At 51.4% G+C, this 21,515-nt stretch overlaps 1 protein-coding gene across 4 annotated transcripts in view; it reads left to right on the top strand.

Moving 5' to 3' along the window:
- PAX5 (paired box 5) overlaps positions 1 to 21,515 on the top strand; it is a 142,305-nt gene that overhangs the window by 77,588 nt on the left and 43,202 nt on the right. The gene's annotated exons all lie outside the window — the stretch shown is intronic.

The following is a 21,515-nucleotide window of genomic DNA, read 5'->3' as shown; positions in this document are numbered from 1 at the left end:
CTTTTCCTTTCCTAACACCCGCGGCAGCCGTTCTGTGCTGCTCGTGCTCTGGGAAACCCCAGAAGCCCGCGGCGTGATCTGGGCCCTATAGCGCTGGGCGTTTGCGATAGACAGAGCCGCGCTCTCTGCCCCGAGGCTTTCCAGCGAGTGGAGGGGATGTGCAGACTGTCAGGGGCAGAAGGATTTAAGCGGCCAGCCATACTTTGTGACATACAAGGCATGTACGTGACGGCGCACTTGGTGACGCATTTCTCACCATAGCTCTGGACAGATATCTCCATTTTCTCCCAAGAATTAACTCACTTTTTCAGTCACGCCTCTTTTCCCACCCAGTTTCTTTGGTGGGACAGGGGATTCAGAAGAGGAGACACATTTATCGATCCTTTTTCACTTGTAACCAAAGGCTACATATTGCTACTGGCCTTCCATCTGTAGTAGATGTCACTGAAAATGATGAGGAACTGGGCGATGATACACAATGGTGGTTATGAGCATGAGGTCCAACAAACATTTACTAACGCATCATGGACTCTGCCTTCTGGCAACGTTTCTGTTGTCTGTGGTCTGCCCAAAGCTATGATAAAATTCACTGGTTTAGTGTTCCTGAGTTGGGGCTGGGTTGGGGTGGGTGGTGGTAGGTGGTAGATAGGGCTGGCAACACTTGGAAGAAGGTTGGCTTTGTATCAGCCCCACTTTGGTGGTCAGGCACGGACTCACAAGAGAAGTCCTGCCAGAGCCAGCTTCTGCACCTCAACCCCTTGTCTGGCAGGCAAGAGCCCGAGCCCCACAGATCCATGATGGCATTTCTCCTGTGAACCGCTCCTGTTGGAGGAGGTTCCTGAACTCCAGTCTTTTCTTGGGATTCAGAAAGTTGCGTTGCTTTGACTTCTTCACCCTTTTTTGAGTGTTTCCACTCTTGCTGTCCTGTGATGCATCCAAGCAAACTGAGAGCAGGAGACTGAAAGCCTTGGGGGACAACTTGTTTCAGTCGTGCTAGGTGGTGTGTTTTCAGCTGTAAAGGTGAGAGGTGGCTGGATAAACCTCCGCAAAATGTCCAAAGTCTGTGCCTGGTGATGCTAATGGCTTGAGAGGTTGACCTCGCTCCTCAGCTGACATTACAGATTATGAACACTTTTGTAACAGCTTCACTGTCATGAGACCAAGAAATGCTTAAAACACTGGCAAGAAGAGTCTGTTGGTGGGAAATGTGGTTTGTATCAGGAACTCCTCTGGTGCGTGTGAAGCAGAGCTGTGAACATGTCGTTGCACGGCGCTGCAACAGAGAGGGGGCTATCGGTGGGCATAGGGCTGAAAGGCTCCGTTTCTGGGGGTGAATAACTCGAAATATGACATATATCAAGGGTTTTGTGCTAAGACCACTAATGTCCTTTTGAAAGCTGGTATCTGCCTTTCAAGCTTAATGAGTTTTTATGATGAAGTCTGGAGACTTTCTGGGCTGCCATATGTGAAGAGACCTATGTCTAGTTCATTTTGTCAGTCTTAAGTCTGTAAGACTGATCATGAAGGAATTTAATGCAAATAAAGCTGAGAATGACGGTCTTAAGTGAATTACGCTCACATTGTTCTTGCTGCCGGGCTGTGGTGTGGGTGGCAAATCAACGTTGAGGGCTGAGATGCAAAAGATCCTCTGGGCAGTCACTGGCAGGCGTAAGATTTCTATTTCTTAGCAAACTGGCAGATCAAGACATTTGCGATATTTCCTGAGGATGAAAGGACCTTGGCATTCCTACCAGTACTTGCTGCTAGAATACGTCTAAGGAAAAATTTAGCAACGGTTCTCAGTACTGCTTCATCCACCAGCTCCATTGTGTTATGGACCACCAGCCAAACCTCTGATTAGAGAACCACTCGATTTCTCTCCATCGTTTTTATGCCACGTTAAATATTAAGTTTGAAAAAACCCCTTCCCTTACCACTTGCTGCCACGGTCCATAAGTGCTCTCTCCGTTTACAAGCCAATGACATGTGCCCAGCTCATTACTGCTGTAGTCAGCAGTTTCCAAGCAGCCCGTGACTGTTACTAATTACCTGCAGATGCATTTTCCCGGCTCCGGCTTGCTGATTTCAGCGTGGTCTGTATCACTTTGAGAGGACAAAGTCGTACTAAATTGACACCTTCGCGCGGCTCTGCGGCACGGCGCCGGGGGCAGATTGACAGACCTGCGGCAGCCCCGGCTGCGGTCGGTTTGCATTAGCAGAGCCAGGAGCGCCTGTCGGCCAGCCTCGGCCGGGGCCCGGGAGGTGCTTCTCACGGCGGTGGGGTCTGGCGTGAGCTCTGTATCGCTCTGCTGAAAGGGGCAGCGCAGAGGAAGCCTTGGCAGTGGGCTTCGGTTTTGTTCCTCTGGCAGGGGCTGGAGCGGGGGAACCTGGTCTTCTCCTGTGCCGGGACATCTCCGTTGCGGCTTTGCCCCCCTGTGCTCGCCTGCACTTCCTCACTCTCAGACGTGCTGGCTTCCAGCCTGATGAGCGTGTCCTGTTGCAGCTGTACTGATGCAGTACTGGCTGCAGTGCGCTTCACAGCTTACGTGCTCGTGCAGGGAGAGACCGAGACTCTGCCAAATACGGAGAGATTATTCCTTATCCTCCACACTCAACCTTGTAACCACACCATGGAAGGAGTGTAACTTATGTGCTCCTTCATGGGGTCGGCCTTGGGCACGATGGTCCTGTAGAGCCAAACACATTGGATTTCCTGCACATTTTGTATGCACATAAAAAAGTGAGAAAGAAACAGAACGAAACAGGAAAGATGGAGAGGGACAGTTTGTCAGGACAGGGGGTAATGGGTTCAAGCTGAAGGAGCGTCGATTTAGATGAGATGTTAGGAAGAAATCCTTCCCTGTGAGGGTGCTGAGGCCCTGGCACAGGGTGCCCAGAGAAGCTGTGGCTGCCCCTGGCTCCCTGGCAGTGTTCAAGGCCAGGTTGGATGGGGCTTTGGGCAACCTGGGCTAGTGGAGGGTGTCCCTGCCCATGGCAGGGGTGGCACTGGGTGGGCTGGGAGGTCCCTGCCAACCCAAACCACTCTGTGATTCTATGATTGTATGAAAACCAGGAGCGGGGTCAGTTCCTCACTGGGAGGGATGGGGAAGGAGAGACATTGTCAGTGGCAGTCAGCTTAGAGTGTCTGCTGTGGCTTGCGTTGCTGGGCTCAGCCACCAGTCATAACTGATCCCAGGCTTCAGGCTGAACGGAACGTAGAGCAAGCGGGGTAAATGCATCTGGCTGAACAGACTCCTCCGCTCCTGGAGGGACCTTTTTCCTTAGCGTGGATCCATCCAACACCTTTGATGTCATATATCATGCCAGGTAGTTATTTCTTCATGGGTGGTGCAGGTCTGTGTCTAATGCAGGTACAGCAATAAGTTTAACCTTCTGTATTCCTGCATATTTTGTCAGAAAATGTGAAAATGGGATAAACGCACTTTAAAAGACAAGCCATTTCTTGCTACTGTTCTGCTGTTATGTACAGTCCTGAGCTGCTCTCTCTCAGTGTGTTTGATGGTAGGAGTGCCCACTCTCACATGGGAAGCCTGTTGCCTGACTCTTCAGCCTGCTTCGTTCATCCCATCATGCTGTGACTGCAATTTATGAGCCACAGTTTTGCCATGTTTTGTCGAATGGCAGATATTGTTGGTCACTTCTGAAGCTAGGCACGAGATGGTGACAAGGCAGTTGGACTGGAAACCTTGCCAAAAATGGATCGTCCCTCAGCAGTGCCGTGTTTGCAGCCAGCATGGATTCTGATGCCTTCCACAGCAAGGAGGAGAAGAGCTGCTCCTCTGAAATCCCAGGCTGATCTCTCGCCTGGATTAAACACTGATAATATTTAGCATTTAGCTCAATGCAGTCTGAAAGAACCTCTTGTATTTTTAACAAGACGACAAGTGGCATGTAGGATGCAGATGACCTCCGGAAGAACGGCTACAGATCCTTCTCAGCCTAGGGGTGGAGAGGGATTCATCTGAGCAACCCTAGACACCATCCTGTGGGTGGAGGAGTCTGGAGATGCCTTCCTCTCTCCACAGACTGGAGCTTAGGCCTTGGGTTTGGACTAGATGTCTACTTTTTGCATAACCCAAGTTATGGGGGTCTTACAACACACTTGATCGTGATAATCCTGATCAAAGGGTGCTTTGAGCTTTGATCTCCAGCTCTCTCCTGATTAGGGAGGGTGAAGCACTTTTTGAGCTGACGGTAAGGAGGGGTCCTATGCAAGCGACAGGACCAGAGTGCACCCAGCTGAGAGCAAGAGCAGGAGCAGGCAGCAGACGCGGCAGTTTGTGCAGAAGGATGCAGAGAAGGGGGCCAGAAGCTCCATATGGAAGCTTAGAAGTGGTGATGGTGTGCCCTGCTTGAGCTGGGAGCATTTGCACTGGGGAAGAGGGAGCCTTCCCTGCGTGCATCTATACGTGATGGAGAGCGAGTAAAGCAAATGGAAGCATTCTCTTCCCAGTGTTGCTCAGTGACTGGGCAGGAGGCCGCAGGCACAAACTGAAACACGGAAAACTCCTCTTACACGAGAAGAAACGTTTCTGCTGTGAGGGTGGTCAACACTGGCACAGGTTGGTCAGAGAGGCTGTGGAGTATCTGTTGTTGGAGATGTTCAAACCCCAATTTGATGGGTCCTGAGCATCCTGCTTTAGATGACCCTGCTCTGAGCAAAGGAGTTGGACTAGATGAACTCCAGAGTTGCTTTCTAACCTCAGCTACTCTGTGTTTCTGTGGTAGGCACCACGCTTCCACATCGCTGGGGAGGAGCGGTGTGTCATTGTTTCTTTGGTGGGATTGTGCCCAGGGTGGCTCTAGGACAGTGCCCCCCCACAAGCAACTCATGGACCTGGGACCACTGGGACCTTCTGGGGGTCTGTCTGTACTGGGATGTGCCTGACAGTGGCGTGGGTGGGTGAGGAAGCTTTCTCATCCATTCACTTTGCTCTGTACATGTGTTTCATAGAATCATAGAATGGTTTGGGTTGGAAGGGACCTCAAAGATCACCACAGAACATGGAAGAAAAAAATGGATGTTTTGCTTTCCCTCATTTCATTTTGTTTGGCTTTTTTTTCCCTCTTCCTTTTCTTCTATCCTTCCTCATCCCTGGCTCTGTACGCACCCAGCAAAGATAACGAGCTCTCAAAAGCTTTCCCTGGGATTCCTGACCTGACTGAAGCTCTCCGATGAACACTGTAAGGGCTGTGTCCCTCTGGAAATGGCTGGGAGAGTATCAGGTGAAGAGGGGACATTGGGGTTGTCTAAGCAGCTTGGAATCTGGCTTATTTCTTTTTATGTCTTTGGAAGTTATGTATCTTAGGGGTACACCGGAGGAATCAAGAGTTTAGTCTTGGTAAGAAGCTTCAGGAGTGGTGTGTGGTGAGGTGAGGTGTGTACGTCCAGGTAGAGTATTTAATCAGTGTGGACAGGTAAGGTGGGAAGTAGTCAGGGGCTGAACCCTTTGGTGAAGGTCCGGGTGGACCTCAGTGAAAACGCTGCCTTTCTTCACCGTGTCTTGGCTGGATTCTACGTGCTCATCCCCCGTCAGAACCGAGTCAGCGCCTCTCTCCAAGGTTGCCTTGCTATTGCCAGGCTGAAGACAGAAGTTTCACTAATGAACAGTGCTCTTCTTTCTTCAACACCAGTGTGCTCTCTGGAACTGGTGCTAAAAGGAGCCAGGAAAGGGCTGCTTCTCTCTTGTCCGAAGACCTTATTTGATCTGTCCTTTATGGACCATTTTTGATGATGATCTGGGACAAGTGACTACTTTTTGTGTCAAATGGGAACAATAATGTAAAGTTCAAAACCAAAAATAAGGCCTTTGAGGAATATGTAGCGAAATAGGACTTTTCACTCTTTCTTGCACACCTGATGTTCACAGTGAAGACAACTATTATTTTACAGTTGAAAAAATGTGGTACGGGGTCAGCATTTCATTAATGTGAAGTGCAGAAGTGCCTTAATAATGCTGGGAAATGCGTTGTGAAATCTGTCGTTGGTGATTCCTGTGGGGGGAGAGGACATTTATTTTAATTTGTATATTGCTGCAGAAAAAAAAAAAAATTAATGTGAAAACCTTGCATGTAGTTGATTCTACAGTTGTAGTTTGTTTATTGTTGTGAATTTACGTCTAAACCCGGGTCTTGCCGAACACAGTGAAAGAACCTGGTTTCATTAGGAAGCACTGTTTGGCCCTTAAGTGAATCCGTTACTTCGCATTTCAAGAGTGATGTAGCAGTGGACTCTCCTCACTGATTTCTCACTGTTTAGAATGTCAGTGGCTGGTCATCCCTGTAGCAAGATCTCCAGATGGAAAGGAGAAAGCACCTGCAGATGCTGACTTACCCCGTGAATTTTTGGATATGAAGTTAAGGATCCTTGTGAGAGGGTGCCGGTTTCTTTCCAATGACTATTGAGGGAACGCGGAGCACTAAGCCTAAGAGAGACCTGGATGGGTGGGATGGACCTGCCCCACGGGGAGCAGGGAGGGTGGCATCAACAGGGTCCTGAGGGTAATTGCCGTCCAGCTGGTGTCTGCTGAAATATTGGTAAGCGGTGGTTTTACAGCTGTGTTTTCACTAGCTGAATGAAAAGATTTCAATTATTTTGATTTCAAATTTAAAATACTTACAGTTTTTTAATGAAAAGTAGTTTCAAAGAGAAAAATTTCTACCTCCCCTTCCAACTTTCTGAAATAAGAGTAATGTAACATTTTCACAATTCCTTCCTCCTTTTCTTTCTTTTTTTTTTTCTTCCTTAAAAGCAACATAGTTTGAAGAAAGTAAAGAAAAGGTTTGGTTTTGTTGAAATTGCCTTTTCTTCTGGAAAAGTGCTTTGTGTTTTTTTTTTTTTTGGCCACTTGTAATAGCAGTAATAAAAAGTCTTCTTCTGAGGCCATTATGTTTTGGTCATATAATCTGTCTCTACGTGGAAAAGTTCATCAGTCTTTAAACATTATCACCAAATTATACTTTAATTTCTGTGGGACTGTTTTGAAGTGCAAATCGTTGTTGGTAGATGGCTGGTTCCTAGTGCAGCATAATGCTAGATTTACAGCTTAGTCTCTACATTTAATAGATAAAAGTGCAGATGCATTTTCCAATAATCTATTCGTCACTCCCAATAGGGCCTGTCATGTTAAAGACTTGAAAAAAGGCCACATAAACTCCCGTGGAAAGGCAGCCAATCTGAAAAACAAAAGTGTCATTTTTAATGACAGGACAGAGTCTAACTGAAACACTGTTGAATTTTTCCATTTTTATGAATTCTTATCTTGCCATTAAAAAAGAACAAGCGCATTTGAGAAAGCAAACGAGGCCACTTGTACCCCACTAAGACCCAGGCTATTAACTGCCTCTTTTGATGATGTACAGCCTGGCTCTGCTGGGAGTTTGGCTGTGGATTTAAATGTTGAATTTAACTATGGTAAACATGTTTTGGTGCAAAGCATGTATAATAACAATTTGCATTTACATAGCATCTTTTACTTAAGGATTTTGCAATCTCTAATTAATTAAATCTGTTTCCCCCTGCCCCCAATACCGCTGTGGTATGGATAATAAATACAATTTTAAATGGAACAGGCATGGCAGGAGGATTAAGACAAGAGGGTTCTGGGGCCCCCGTGCTGGTCCTGATTGCGGCAGGGCTGGGGCTTATTCTAAAATGAGCTGAGCATCCCCGTTTCGTGTTCACCCCGCTTCGAAACGCCCTGAAAAACGCTGGGCATCAAACCAGCTCCGCACAGGTGGGTGGAAAACGCCTTGCCGGCTGCACCCGCAGCGTGTCCCACTGGTGTTTGGGTCCTGGGCACACTCACCCACGGCCGTGCCACCCCTGCGGCAGCCGGGGCTTCGGGTGTGCAGGACTGGCAGGGCGGCTCGCCGCCTCGCTGCTGCAGGGCATCGACGGCCCATTCAGTCCACAGACGGCGTTTTTCGCAGCCAGAGAAATGCCATAAATCTGTCTCAGATCTCTGAATTGGAAATAATAGTAAAAAAAAAAAAAAAAAAATTGGAAAGGAAAGCACTCCAGTTAGCATAAATGCTTCCTAAATTGCTTTTTTTAGGCTGCAACACTAACAAAACATCTGAGAGTGTCTGAAGCCACCGAAATGATATTTCCAGGTGGGTAGAGGGGCGTGTTGGCATCTGTGTGTATGTACGGCACAGAAATGAAGCCCAGTGCAGTCTGAGTCAGGCTACAGGTACCGTTTCTAGGACAAGGTAATTGCTTTCATGACAGTGGTTGAAGACGCCTCCAAACTTACTACACCCCCCGTAACAGGAGACCTTAGTTGGCCAGATATGAGGTACATCTCATCTGATACCTGACCAGCTGGGAGATTTACGTTATTTACACAGGGAACGGTGAGTTGTCGGACCGGCAGTTTGGGAAGCGAGTGGAGGGAATGGTCAAGACAACGCGAGGGCTCCGTGCGCCGCTGGATGGTGCAGAGCATGCCACGAGGATGCTCGCTCGCCTGGCGGGCGATGCTTCCTCTGGGTGCTGAGCAGTGTAGGTGCTTCCGAAAGGAGAAGGGGAACATCTTCTGTTGCAGGGTAGGAAGGAAACCTCTTGCTTATTTTCTCTACTATCTTTTTTGAAAGAGCTCTTCTTGTAGTTCTGGCCCTGGAAAACTCTGTGTTATGTATGAATAGAGATTTTATAAACCCATTTTTTTTTTTTGTTTTAATGGACTATTGTTTCTTTATGGCTTCGTATTACATCAGGCCAAAAATGTCTGAATTTTGGGTTTTGATGTCAATTCTCATAAAAATATTGAACTGTAATAAAAAAAAAGGAAAATGCAAAAAGCAAAATGCAGTGGAAAAAAGAAAATGACACTGGCATTTCTTCAAAATAAAAGTTTCCTGGTTTTGAGCTGCTTGATGAAACTGGCACACCTACCAACAGTGAGGAATATCGCCTGTGGAAAGCCCATGAGAATCAGCAGGGACAGAGACTGCCTGTGCTGCCTCGGATTTGACACCTGACTTGGGATTTTCACACAGATATGGCTTAAAAGTGAATTCAGTGAGGCCGTGAAAGCAGTATCGGGGTCCCACTGAGTTTTCCGTCTTTTCTTCGTACATTCTTTACAACAATCTGAATTCCTTGAGCTCAGCCCTGTGATGACACTGTACCTTTTTTGAGCACTAACTCCTAAAAAAGGGCTTGTGCATCAGCAATATTCCTCTAAAGAGGGGACATACATGGGTTATCTCGTCCCCAGCAGTTTTCGTTTCCAGCAGTGGTGGGTCCAGACCTGGTGGCCTCTCCAGAGGTGACCACCCTCCATGGAAGGGCTGGTCCTGGACCGTTGGGGCTTGAGGATCTGCAGGAGGCTGGGGGGGGGGGTGGGGTTGGAAGCCCGCAGATGCTGCTGCAGCAATTGCAAAGTCCGTAAGAGGTGTGGGTTATTGGGGGATGTGGATGAGACTCCCTTTGGCAGCAAATCTGGGTTTTGGTGCTAAACAGAGGTCTTGCTTTTATTACAATATTAACAAGGACAGAAGGAGCAAAGACGGAATGCAGACACAAACTGTTCCCAGGCACTGATGTAGTCTTGAACGGGTCTGGTAGCTGTTCACTGCCGAGCAGAATTGTGTCCTGTGCTGCCTGACCTGCCTACACTAGCCAGTACAGGCAGACCAATTGCATCCTGGTCCAGCTCGGTCCCATGCTGGCACAGAGACAGCCAAGCTGACGGCGTAGGCACTGGATCAGAACAAAATGCGACTTGATCTTGCCCAGCCAGGGCTTCACCCAGCCAACCTGGGTGGCAGAGCTGCATCTGGACCCCGAGCTGGCTGGGGGGGCGTTGAACCGGGTCATCCTGCCGATGTGTCCCTGCGAGCTGCGCTGGCAGCTCCCCGGCAAGCAAGGGGCAGCTGTCGTACAAACAAGCACTAAACTGCGTGACAGGGACACACGAGACAAGCGTCACATACGTCACACACCACACACACACGTGTGGTGTGCAGGGGTGCAGAGCTGCGCCTCTGCTCTGCGTCCCTTTGCCTGCGGCTGCCCGCACCTCCCACGTCCCGCCCAGAGCATCTCCAGGGCTGCACCCAACCCTGGAGTAACCAGTGCTCACTCCAGTCAATGTCTGTACCGCGACCTCGGCATTGCCGAGCCGGCCGCCTTCCCCAGCGCACGAGAGGTGCAGGCAGCTGCCGTGGCCCCTCGCCGTGAGGACGCACGAGGCTGCAGGAGGTGCGTCAGGTCTTGTGTAGGTGTGCAGAGGTGGGATCACCTCCTCACGGCCAGGCGCACCCTTGTCCGTTGTGTAAGGGTGCGTTGCTGCTTAACAGGCTCGGGGATGCACTGCCGCAGGCTGCTGTGTGCAGCTCACTGCTCGGGAGACAAATTTTGTCCGTAGTCACCACCTGTGAGTCTCGTCAGCCCAGGTTTTAATGGGAGAAGCTCTCAGGTTCTTAAGCTATGAGTGGGATATTGGTGGGCCCTTCTGTGACATGGATGAAGTAGCTCCGTGACGCTCCTTGGGTGTGTTACGAATGATGGCTTTGGTACTGAAGCAGTGGTGAAGCAGACTTGTCAGCGCCTTTGAGGGTGGCGTGAACTCAGTAAAACCTCAGCTTGTTGTGGTGGTGGCTGAGGAGCAGGAGGAACCTGGCACCTCAGCAGCATGGAGGTGTCGTAGGCAGCAGGGACCCGTGCAGGGACGCAGGGCTGGGCAGGAGTGCGGAGGCAGTGTGGCACTCGGCCACCCCTCCAGGACACTGTCCCTGCTTCTCCCCCCGTGGACCCCTCGGAGTGGTACGGACACCCCACAGCATCACACACACCCTGCGGAGAGCAGGGCAGCTCTGCCCCCATCGTAAAAGCGCTGTCCTGAAGGGACTCTTTTCTCTGACCTTTGTAATCATTCCTGTCCAATCTTTCTTCATGTTTTCTTTTAATTATTTTTCCCTTTCTTCTCTCCCTCTCTTTTTTCCCCCCTAAAACTCCACCACTCCTCTCCAGTGTATTAAGGATGTGAGTGAAATTGATGGCTGGAACGTCTCAAGTCTTTATGATGATGAATGACTTTCACTGCCAAAGCTTTTATTGTCTGTGATTTGGGAAGAAGGGGAGCTGATTTATCGTGGCCGACTGTCATGCCATTTAATACAGTTATAAATCCTGACGCCGTGACGGGCACCATGGGCTGGGGACTCCTCTGGCCACTCTCCCGCCCCCCTTTTGTCTCCCCGCTCACCATCCTCGGCTGTGCTGCTCGGAGGGGGGCGGCCGGGGGGACATTTGAGTGGGGAGCTGCCACGTGGAGGGTGATGGCCGAGGGCTGGGCAAACCCTGAGCATCTCACCCAGAGCTGGACAGGCTGCGCAGCCCCCCGGTTTCATGGGGGGGCATCTGAGGTACCCCACAGCTCAGCCCCAGCACCACTGCAGCATCCCCTGGTCCTGGCGCCGCGCTGGAGGGGCTGCTCCGGTCCCGCTTGAACGTGGCAGAAGGGAAATATTCCACCATGGCTTGGGAGCAAAATCCCACCAGCTGCTTTTAACGTGCAAGAGCCCTCAAGAAGATACATTGGTTAATGTCTAAATATCCTAATTGCATTTTTTAACTGAATTTGAGTCACCGTGGTGTAATGAGGCAGGGCACCTGTAGTTTTTGCAAGCAGGAGCAACGCGGTGCCGCCTCCTTTGGCTGATGCTGCCGTCAGCTGGCAAAGCTTTTCCTTCCCCGGGTGTCAGGGAGGGACTTCTGGCTGGCGGCAAAGCACAGGCAGAGTGCAGGCAGAGCCAGCTCCTTGCCTGCGTTGCTCGCTCAGCAGCTGGGTCCAGCTATGAACCCCAGGCTGACGTTTGGCGTTGGCAAAAATGGCATCTGTCGGCGCTGGGGAGAGGGTGGCCGAGGTGGTTCCTGCCGGGGTGCTGGGAAGCCGCACTCGGTGTTGGGGAAGGTGCAAACACACAAACCCACGAAACGCCGCCAGAGCCATGTTTAACGTCCGTGTGTCGGGCTCTGCACGTGCCGGGGGGTGAGGCACGAGCTGTGGAGAAGGGGAGGGGCGGCCAAGGGGCTGCGTGGTCCCATGGGGAGGCCAAGTTTCTGGCTGAAAAATGACATTGGAGCATTTTTTATCAACCCAGTACTTTCCTGGGCAGAGATGAAGTATTTCCAGCAGAATATTAAACCTTTTCCTGTGTTTCATGCTATATGGGAGTCATAGTTCCACACCTCATTCTGTCCTCTGGTCTGAACTCACTGGAGGACGCTTTCCATAAAATAATCCATATGTTTATTGTTTTCTGAACTGCCTGCTGCATCAGTTGAGCTACACATCTGGCCAGATGCTGTCTACCTATGAGGCATCTAGGAAGGAGATGGGACTTGGAAATAGGAACTTTGTCCTGCTGCTTCACAGGGGAGACGGGAAATGCAATTTTGTCTTAAAGTCATTTCAAATGAGGTGTTTCAGATTCTTTCAACCAAAGAGAACAAAATATTTCAATCTTGACAATTAAAAAATTTTGATAGAAAAATACTGAAACCCAAGTATCTCGACATTTCCAAAGCTTTGCTTTTCCATCATATAGAATCCAGGTAAAATGCCTGATTTCAGCTTTTCATCCTATTCCAGGATAAAAATAACATTTTTGAAATACCAGAAAAATCACATTTGGGTTGTCGATCTGGTCTTTGTTGAGCCCTAATTGAGATGTTAAAATCTAGGATGTAAATATTTTTCCTGTGAAGAGCAGAAAACTGCTGATGCCATTAGCAATGATCCCTAGATTGGAAATGTCTCCATCTCAGATTAATTCCAGATGCAGATCATAAATATTGATTCTTGTGAGACGGAAGATTTCTGCGCAGCTTTAATGTCTCCGCAAAACAGACCGGCGGAAGCTGTTGTTTCTTCTTTCTCTGTGCGTACCTAACAAGCCGAATACCTGACTGACAATGCGTGCTCCCCGTTCCCGTGCTGGTGGGCTGCAGGGCTGCGCCGGCCCGTGCCGATGCTCGCAGGGCTCCCCTGCACCGGGGGGGGTCTCTGTCTGCACGGGTGCGGGTGGGACGGGGAAGCCCGGGGGAGGGGAGGGGGGTGTGGGGGGTCTGGCGTCTCGCAGAGCTTTGGCAGCCCCCGGTGCCCGCCGCCGTCGGGTGGTCCCGGCTGCAGCACGCCGTGAGCCGGGCTGGACACGCCGTGTCCCCCCGAGCAGCGCTGCGACGCTGCGGAGCATCCTCGGGCTTCGGACGGGAGGTGGCGAAGGGTTGCAAGGGTCCCGCTCGGGGCCGGCAGGGTTTGCATGGCTGCTGGGCTTCTCCTCCCGCTCTCACCGCTCCCCAAAGCCCTCTGGATGTCACTGCTGTCCTTTGCAAGGCGGCCGGAAAGCCACGGCCTCCTCTTTCGCCGGGGCGCCTGGCTGGGTCCCTCCGCGCTGCTGCCCGGGCCGGAGCACGAAGCCCCTTCCCCGGCAGCGCAGCCCGGCCCGGCCGGTCGTGGCGGGGACCCGGGGCTCGGCAGCCCTCCAGCTCGCCTGGCCCCTGGGACCCTCCACAAGCCCTCGGACCTGGGGGCAGCGTCCCCCGAGCTGCCGGGCGGGGGGAAGGAGGAGGAGGAGGAGGAGGAGGAGGAGGAGGAGGAGGAGGAGGAGGAGGAGGAGGAGGAGGAAGAGGAGGAGGAGGAGGAGGAGGAGGAGGAGGAGGAGGAGGAGGAGGAGGAGTGGGCTGCCCTGCCCGCCGCTGGAGATGCGCTGCCTGTTCGGGGCAGGGGGCTGCCCGGACGTGTGCTGCTGCTGCGTCTGAAGAGCCGGCTCGTTGGGGCAGGTCGCCAGGGCACGTCTGGCAGGTCTTGGCCCTGATGAAGGATGCTCTGCCTTGTGGGCAGCTCCTCCGTCCTCAGGGCAGCTCCTGGCCTGACCACCCACCCTCCTCAGGGCTGGCTCCGAGATGGTGTCCCTTTTATTAACTGCTAAATATTTGCTAAACAGGCGTGAAGCTGCAGGGTAGGATTGAAAACGTGCTGGATTGTCGTTTCTTGAAGAGTGAGAAGTTGGAGGCCAGCCACCTCTCTCCACGCAGATCCTTAGTCTGCAGGAGCATCCGTGGCTCCACAGTAAAATGCTGCCAATGCCGTTGTTTTCATCCCGTAGCTCATAGCAGTTTTTTTCTTGTAGCTCCAGTGTTTGGAGTCCTGTTACAGTGAGAGGAATTTGTAATTCTTCACAAACCGGTATTAGCTTTCTAACCCTCTTGGTTGCAAAGAGAGGCTAGAAAATAGCTTCTGGGTGTATGCAAAAATTCAAACACTGGAAAAGAAACAAAAGGAAAAAATACTTTATTTAAACATCATGTGATAAATCCATCACTCTCTCAACTTTTGTCCTGTATTGAATAACTGGCTCTGCATTTGCAGGAACAGGGGCCCCTCAGAGCACAAACTTTTCGAGCTGCCGATCCTCTTGGTCATCTTGCCGCTTTCCAGCAGCACAGTGATTACTGTAGAGACAGTCTCACAGAGCCTGCTGTGCTGCTCTTATTAGAAGTATTGCTGTGCTGCAGAAAGGAAACAACAATAAAGGGAATATGTTGCTTCTGCATGCGTTAAGAGCACTGATCAAACCACATGAGATCCCATTTCAGACATAATGTGCATTGGAGGGCAAAATTAGATTGAGAAGTAAATGGAGCCTAAAATTTCCATAGCTTTATTCGTCAGAAAACTGTTTCATTGCGTGGTTTAATTCTCCTAGTTCTTTCATTCATTGCATGTAGTGTGCTGGCTGGAGTACATTTTAGAAATAATGGGATGAAAAAAACCCCCATCTTTAATTTGGTAGTGGTTGTGAGGTGTGTAAGGGCCATTCGGACCTGAGATGCGAGGGGATATGAAATGCAGAAGCATGTTACACAGCAGCAGAAAAACGGCCAGACTGGCACTTTCTGCATTTCAGTAGGAAGAGGTGTTTTGTTTTGGGATTTTTTTTTTTTTGCTTTTTTTTTTTGGAGGGTTTTTTTGCATTTATTTAGTTTTATTATTTCTATTTTAAAGTTAAGTTTCATTTCATTGCTGCTTGTAAAATACACTGCACGATGAACTGCACTTGTCGGAAGAATAATATTTTCTAGGCTAAGATCTGCCATGGTGGTAAGCCCATTATTTTTATGTGAGATTTCTTTTCTCTTCCCTTTTAACATGTCTCTTTGACAGGAGGAGGCTAACTGGTCTCTCAGATAAGTACACACATGGGGTTTTTTGCTTTTGAAGGCAACACTTGATGTCATTTCCAAACTAACGCAGATTGCCGAGCAGAGCACTTGATGTGCAGCGAATCCCTTTTGAAACAGTGAAAACTGCAGATCGGTATAATTGGCACCAGTGGTATGACCGGAGCTGGAGGAGAAGCCTGTGTGTATCTCTGTCCCATGCAAACCATTGTGCATCCGTGCTTCCAGGCTGCTTTTTCCTGGTCAGTTTTCCTTCCAGAGCCCGTGCAAGCTGGCTTGGCCTCCCTCACACTGCTTCATCAGTTCCTACACGCTAATTGTCTACAACGTGTCCTCTTCCCATCTTGTTATTATGAGCCGTGCAAATGCAAACGGGGAGACGTGCCCGTTTCAGGCTGTTTTCAGCAAAGTCCCTGTGCCCTCCTTGCTGTCACCTGGGGCAGGGGGACGCCAGTTCTCACCTTTACACTTCATCTCCCTGTAAAGAGAAGGTGTGACCAGACCCAAAACTTGTTTCAGTATCTCCATCAGTTTCAGTGAGAAGTACGCGGTGGTCTCATCTTTCAGATCTCATTTTGCCCCCCCGCAGACCCTGTCCTGTCGGGGCCAGGACGAGCTGCATTCCCCTGCTCCCGAAACCTGGGGTGCGGTGAGATGCTTCTCCTCCGAACTGGCGGGGGGTGACCGAGCCTGGACCTGCAGCCAGTGGCTTAACCGAGCTCGGGCTGCCGGGTCCTTGCACCCCCATAGCCCTTTTTGGGGTCCCTGTCTCGGGTTGAGCACACGCAGAGTCCAACCTCCCGTGGCTGTGGCAGAGCCCTGCGGACTCCATGGCTGCCGGCGTATGCTGAGCTGTACTCGAAATTGAGACTGGGGGGAATGGGTTTTCCTGCCCTCTGAAAATATTCAAGATTTTGACTTTTTTCAGGTCTATTCCCTGTTAGAAAAAACCCCAGATCTGAGGAAAGTTTAACAACTGAAAGTAGTAAACAAGGTAAAACCAGCCCAGAGCAGCGTGTACCCCTTGTTTTTATTTGGACCACTTTTTGTATCTGTCCTCAGTAGCTTACATTTTACATAGCAAAGTCACTCCAAACTTGAAAATGAGATTTTTATTTATTTATTTTTAAGGAAAATCAAATGTTCTAACATCTTCAAAAATGTTCCCTGAAGCTTTTGGAGTTAAAATGCCCAAATGCACAGCCTCTCTGCTTGCATGAACTCCAGGTTCTCACAATTCAATATTTTTTTGGCATTTCTGTCACTTAATAAAAAGATTTCATTACAAAAGGTCTTGGCTGGCTCCGGCATAAGGGTGCACCTGATGGCCACGGTCTGCCGTGTCCTCCTTGCCATGTACCGGAGGATGCCACGCAGCTGGGCACACCGGCTTGTCTGCCTGCCCGCGCTTGCTTTGCTTTCCTCTTCTTTTTTCTTCCCCTAATTCTGTTTGATGAGCCAATGTTGCCGATGTTGAATCAAGAGAACTGGGAGCGCTGGCTGGAGCCCGCAGTGGCTTTCAGCGAGGGGCTGCAACAGCACGGGTACACCCCCACCATCGATGGGGCGGAGCGGCGCTGGCAGGGACGGGCGAGACACCCCAGCCAGCACCCTGCTTTGTGCAGCGCTCAGCTCCTGCGTTGGTCCTGCTGCGCTGGCACCGTGCCTGCCGTGGCACCCGCAACCTGGAGGTCACGGCTTGGCGACCTAAGGAAGCCACGTGCTTGCCCAGTGCTGCTGAACTCCGCTTTCCTGCACTGATACGACATCAGAGCACGCTTTTCCCGTGCATCACCATGCTTGAGCAAAGGCCGGGTGCATTGGTCCTGCAGCAGGGTGTCCCCACGTCTGCCTGTTCATCCCCTCCCTTGGGACCGACTGTGTTCCTCAGTAACAGAGAGGAGTTCGCAGGTTTTAAGCATGCAGGAACCGTGCGGGGACGAGCGCCCGTGTGGGACTCGCAGGCTGTGCCAGGCAGCCCACCCCCTCCCCCAGGGGACCCGCTCCCGTGGGCTGCTGCTCTGGCTGCAGCTGCTTGTGCCCTGCTGCTCCTCCACTGTTCTGCAGGCGGGTGTAGGAGGGGAAGGACCCCGCGAAGGGATTTAATGGATATGTTGATAAAATGCCTCCAGACTGCCGCATGTCCTCCCACAAGGTCTCATCCTTCTCGTGCTCACCTCCATCTGCCCTTCGTTCCCCTCAGTGCCCTCTTGATGGATGAAGCACCAGCAGCGGTGAGTTATCCTCTCTGGAGTCAGTGGTGCCGTGCACCCGGAGTGCAGGGGACCCTCTGCAGCTGGCTGCCGTGCTTCCCCTCGCTTCCCCGTGCCTCCCCACATCCCTCCGTGCACGTAGCTGGGCACCCGAGACCCGACCACACCATGCCTTGCTGCGCCCGGACCGCCGGCGTGCCTGCTGTCCCCACACTGAGCTGGACGAAGAGGAAGGTTGTGAGGCATGAAGGTTTTGTTACTGACAGCCAGGGAAAGGTTAACTCATGGTGATGTGTTTTAGTAGCTGGCTAATTGTTGGTCACACAAGAATTAGCGTGGAGGTGGGTTCTTGAGAGACGTTGTCCACCTAGAGTATCTTTTCCTAGTCTCCACGCAGACGTCCCCTCCGATAATTCATGTCTATGTGCGCGAAGTGAGGGGTCAACCCAGGGAATTCTAATCTTGCATCATTACGGGAGGGGAAGGGCACCCAGGTAGAGTTTGAAGGTGAAGGTGGATGACAGGGTGCAGCTCAGCTCGAGTCTGCAGACAAAGTCTTCTCCTACCAGCAACCCTGAAAAGTATGTGACAAGCGGGACCGTCAGGTTGTTTGTAGGGTGCAAGAGCTCCGTGGCTGCAAGGAAGAAGGGACGGGAGTTTTATGCAGCAGTAGCCAGAAGAGATTGTCCAGAAGAGACGAGGCTGAGGGCAGAGCACTCTGCAGCTCCAGGACTCTCGCTTAGAAATTGCAGAGCAAACAGGCTGGAGTATTTGTCTGTACTTCTCCACTGCCTTTCTGCTCTACCAGAAAGTACTGTTCTTCCTTCCTTTTTCTTTTCCCTGCCCTGCCTCTTTTTTAAGAGCGTAGTTGTGTCAATGGAAAGAGTAGGAAAGACACCTGCTACGAAGGGCATCTCTGGACTTCCTCAGACATCTGCTGCTGCCTCGCAGGTGAGGAGAAAAACAGACCCACGTCTACAACGCCTGTTTCAGCGCAGTGTGTTTAATCTGAATTTTATGGCTTTGATAGCAGATTACGGCGCTGCTGTCACAAGCCCTTGCAGCCCCAGTCACGGTGGACACTGCGCATTTCAATACCTCCTCCACTAATCTTTCCCCCACTGCTCCCATTCCCTGGCTGCTAATTTCACGCAGGCACTTAAACATGATGGATAATTGTGTTCTGCTTATCAATGTTTAATTTAAGGGCTGTTCCATCTGACCTGGATGCCCTCTGCAAGAGCTATGCCTCATTATTGATTTCATGGTCACACCTGTGACATTACCTGCTTTGTAGGAAGTAGACTTTGACATTCCTGTGAGGCTTTGGCAGCCAGAGCTAATTGTCAGAAGAATAATCGAGTCAGCAAAATCATTACAGGTGATCTGTGTGTTACCACTGTTTTATCTGCCTCTAATTAGGTGCAGGAGAGGTAACTCATCGCAGTAAGCATGCCGCACTAGGTTTGATGTCCACAAATAGAGCTAGATGAGCACAGGAGGGAAGTTATTCATTAACACCGGCGTTTTGGTGCGTTGGGGTCCTGCGCCGGCGGCGTCTCCGTTCCCAGCGTAATGGGCGAGATGCGATCCCATGGGCATTGGCGGGGTGTAAAGTCTGAGCCGCGTTCAGGCTGGACCCAACGCCGGGGCACGTGCGCAGTGGCTCTGGACCGGAGGTAGTGATGACGGAGGTGCCGCACTGCTGTTGTGCCAAGTGTGGAGCAGTGTTTCTTATGTGATAAAACTAGATGATTGTTTTAAGGCATGCTCGTCTCTGGTTTGGGTGCTCCGCTGCCCCGTGCTGCTGCCCTGGGCAGACCCTGGGTGCGACATGTGTGTCCCCAGGCAGCGGCGGGGAGAGCGGGAGCTGGGTGATGGAGCTTGTCCGGTCCTTTTCCTGCTAGCGGTGTTGTGCGTCTGGCCAAAACATTTTCTTTAGGATAATGATTGAAACAGCAGGGTTAGCATTGTCAAAATCTTCACTGGGCAAGGGAAGAGCTTTTCTAAGCGGATGCTGGATTTTTCAGAAGAAAAGTCAGTTCTGTTAACAGATTTGAGTAAATAGGCTGGAAATTTGGGTTTGCTTCCCAGAGACGAAGTGTCTCCCAAAACACCATCTCCGCCTGTCAACACAGAGAACGATGCGTGCTGGCTCCTGGGGGCAGCAGGATGGTCCCGGGGGTCCTGGCAGCAGAGCAGCACCAGTGCGGCTCCCCTCCCCTGCTACCGGCGCCTGCAGGTGCTTGGTGAAGGCAGTGCCAGGAACCGGACCGCAGGGGCAGGCGCCGTCCTTCTCCCACCGTGCTGAGCGGAGACTGCGCAAGGTCATTTCGGAGGGAGCACAGCTGGCAGCCAAGTCCGATCCATCCAACTCGTCTGCCTTTTGGAACGGGTTTGCCCATTCTGCTGGTGCAGTGCCGTAGTCGTTACACCGCATCCCTGCTACAGCCAGCGTCGGGGTTCCTCGCGTGCTGCCGGGCGAGAGGTGCGGATGCGCAGGCCGAATGGTACGGCGCTGGAAGCGCCTGCCAGGCTCCTCGCACGATCCTGCGGGCAGGTCACAGTGTGCCGGTGTGGCGGCACCTCTTCATCCCCACTTAGCATAAACCTGCACTTTAAAAAATTGTTTTCTGGAAAGACACGAAGAGCCGGGTGAGGCAGCAGCCTCTGCATGGAGCTGGGGAGTCTGTGCTCTGTGCGGGTGGGCAGGTCTGGGGGGGACCCTGCTTTGGGCAGGGGCGGAGAGGATGCGCGTGTGGGACATGGACCCCGGGGAGACGCTGGTCTCTGCTGGTGGGGCCCCCCAGAGCTGGGCGTGACGTGGGGTGCGCGCTGCCTCGGGTGGCTGTTTCAGACCGGCGAACGCCTTGCAGCGATGCCTGCGATGAGAGCGAGCACGCACAGGGATCGCCGGCACGGCCAGGCTGGCTTTTCCAACACTGGCGACCTGTTGGTGTTGAACCTTTGTCTCTGGAGAGGTGGGATTACCCCATTAACCCAGTGCGCTGCCTAATCGTTGACCACGCTCCCGAGCTGATGGCAATTTCACGTCTGCTGTAAGCATGGGGCGGCGGGTGACGGCTCGGTTCCCCTCGGTGCAGCCCACAACGCATCTCGGAGAGGAAAATCACCGGCCCTGCTATTGCAGCGGCAAAGGGGCTCCGTAAGCCCCCTGCCCACCACCTGAACCCCCTGCATTTTCTAATGTATCCTTTGCAGTAATTAATTACCTCTCTAGTGGGTTCATTTCTTTCATACTGTTACTGGCAATCAGTTAGATAAAGGGAAAAAACCATGTTGGTGCCCTGTGGTATTGAAAGTGAAGGGTTTTCACACTGTCAGGGTAATGAATTCTGCAAGGGTTTGAAGCACCTGAGCTTGGGGAAGTCCTCGTGTCATGTGTCTGGGAGTGACAACCCCCAGTGGTTAATTACTGCCATGGATGAGAGCTGAGCTGATAGCAAAATGAGATAATTTCATTAGTAGTTAAATTTGAAGTTAATTGGATTCACGTTTACACAGAGTAGTATACAAAGACACACTTGGAAATGCTCTTTGCTGCCTTTTGATATTTTTTTTTTTTTAAAGTCAGGTGAACTGAAGAATGCTTCTGTAATGCTCCCTCGGCTTTTTTCACCGCGGTTTGGAGACAGCAGAGTCCTTTGCTGCCGCACGCTGCTCTCTGCCCCAGCCGGCCCCGGCAGCTCGTGCCCGAGCGGGGGCATTGGCCGATGCCTGAGCGCTGTTTGCCGCGTCTGCTCAGAGGCTTGTTGCTGACCTCTCCTGCAGCTGGCTGCAAAGTAATTTCTTTTGTGGAAGAAAATTACTTATTTGCACTCTTTTTGAGAAATGATAACTTGTTTTCAGTGCGTGCGTGCGCGCTGCCAGCTCCTGGTGAACGGAGGGACGGACATTTATTATGTGTCTTCTGTGCGCAGAGCCAAGCGACGCGTGGCTGTGCCCTCCGGTCCCGTGGTGCCAGTTGATGCTGTTATTACCAGGCATTGGGGTATTCTGGTCTTTGGAGTAACGTGGGATGAATTCTGGCAGAGATGTGCCCGAGACTGGAAACGATGTGCAAC

The sequence above is a fragment of the Grus americana genome, chromosome Z, assembly GCF_028858705.1.
Source record: "Grus americana isolate bGruAme1 chromosome Z, bGruAme1.mat, whole genome shotgun sequence".
Classification (NCBI taxonomy): Eukaryota; Metazoa; Chordata; class Aves; order Gruiformes; family Gruidae; genus Grus; species Grus americana.
This window is presented reverse-complemented; position numbering and strand designations above follow the sequence as displayed.